Below are 2,112 nucleotides of genomic sequence, written 5' to 3'. Positions count from 1 at the left end.
GTCTGCTCCGGCACGGGCAGCAGAGCACTGCCACTCCCGGATCCTTCTACTGGCACCCTTCAGGCGGTCGCTGATAAGGGAGAAGGTGTCTGGCACCACTTCTCCAGGCCAGAGAGTGCGGAAGAGTTGCGTGGCCACATCAGGGATGTCGGAAAGGTTCCGATCTATGGCGCGCATATGGGAGACCCGCGCGTTCAGCGCAACCAGGTGGTCATAAGGATCCCAGGGCGCACCCAGGTTCTCATATGCCTGTGCCACCCGGCGCTCTTCAACCCTCTTCATGGCAAACGCCTGGGAGTCCGGGAAGAGCCCTATAAGGTGAAGGAAAGAAGTTAAGCAAATGCTACCAGAAGAGATAAGCTTATAAGCAGAAACCGGAAAGGAAAAAAGAAATACTTACGAAAGGCATGCGCATCAGTTTCCGTGACCAGAAGGTCGTATTCCTTCTGCTCCGCCTCCAGCCGCGCGGCCTTGTCCTCAGCAGCTTTCCGCGCCTTGGCGGCCCCCTCCAGCTTGGCCTGCAACACCACACTGGCGATGCCGGCATCCTCCAGCGCCTCGTGCAGCTTGGCCTCCGCAGCAGAATCAGCGGCCTTCAGCGCCTTGGCATGGTCAAGGCCAAGCTGGATAAGCTGGCCCTTGAGCTCCATATAGCTGGTTCTCTGGGCGCTCAGCTCCTCTTGATGCTGCCGGATGAGCTGGTCCTTCTCCTCTGGAACCCGGAAAGAAAATGTTAGCAAAAGGTGAACTGGTATAATGAAGAAGGAACAAGCCAACCGGAAAACAGGAAGCCGTACTTTGGGCGGTGGCAAGCTGCGTCCTGAGGGCCTCAATAGAAGCTTCCGGGATAGCTGTTAAAGAAGAAAATCATAAGTACTCAGAAAAAGAAAGCTTTCCGGTAAGAGGATGCCGGAGGCGCAGAGATTTACCTTGGCACTTGCTGTGTGCCTCAGCGAGGTCCCGGTGCTCCCAAAGAAGCTCCTCAAAGAGGATCTTCCGAGCGTCAGCCGTGGTCTGTTCAAGAAAAAGATGTTAGCTAAGTTTCGCGCTAAGAGCAAAGTTCTTAACCCAAAACTCGGGGACTGGCTATGCCGGTTTCGCACGTTTCTAACTAAGTTTCGCGCTAAGAGCAAAGTTCTTAACCCGAAACTCGGGGACTGGCTATGCCGGTTTCGCGCGTTTTTACTTAAGTTTCGCGCTAAGAGCTACGCTCTCAACACGAAACTCGGGGACTGGGAGAATAGACAAGATTCAGGAAAAAAGAGAAACCGGCAAAAGTTTAAAAGATGAAGAAAACATAGACAAGATCCGGAAGGAAACAAACCGGCAAGAATTGAAGAGAGTTGATGGAACTTACCATCAAGTTATTCGTGGCATCGTACCACGCGCTGTCCAGCTCTTTGACGGCCCGACGCAGCCGCATGAAATGCTCCTCAGAGGACCGGTCACCGGCAGGGTCAGGCGCCGGTAGCCTATCCTTGCCCAGGCCGCGGGTCGCCGGAGACATGTCCGCGGCGTTCCACTTCTGGGCGTAAGGCAGCAAGTGCCCCAGCTCCCGGCCTTCGCGCTGGAACTCGGTGATCTGGCCAAGCAGGCCGGTGGCCTTCTCGCCGGCAGCGCTAGCGGCGCGGGCGACGTGCAGCACCAAGGGCTGCTGACCGCCGGAGGCGACGTTGGAGGTCATGGCCTTCCCCTTGACGAGCGTCAAGGTCTTGGCCGGCAGCGGTGTTGGAGTAGCACCGGCCGGCTCGGTGCGAGGAGCTTTCGGCGGTGGCGTTGGAGTGGTCCTTGGAGAAGGGGGAGCGCCAGGCGCGTCACCCGGATTGGAGGAAGCCGGCGCGGAAGTTTCCGGCGCGGCTCTGGAGGGGGGAGACGTCGTGGTCTTCTTCTTCTTTTCTGGGACGGGAGGAACCAGAGGTTCCGCCCGCCCGGTAGCTTCTTCTCCGGCGCCGATGTTGCTGGCGCCGGTCTCTTGGTTCTCAGGAGGGGAGACAAGGTCCTCCTCCGCGCGGTGATCTGGCGGTGTAGGGGCCGCGCGCCCCGAACTTGTAGTGCCTCCCAGAGGGGAGGCAGAGATGTTGCCGGCACCAGATGGTGTCGGGCTTGAGTGAG

The sequence above is a fragment of the Lolium perenne genome, chromosome 6, assembly GCF_019359855.2.
Source record: "Lolium perenne isolate Kyuss_39 chromosome 6, Kyuss_2.0, whole genome shotgun sequence".
Classification (NCBI taxonomy): domain Eukaryota; kingdom Viridiplantae; phylum Streptophyta; class Magnoliopsida; order Poales; family Poaceae; genus Lolium; species Lolium perenne.
Note: the sequence above shows the minus strand (reverse complement) of the source record.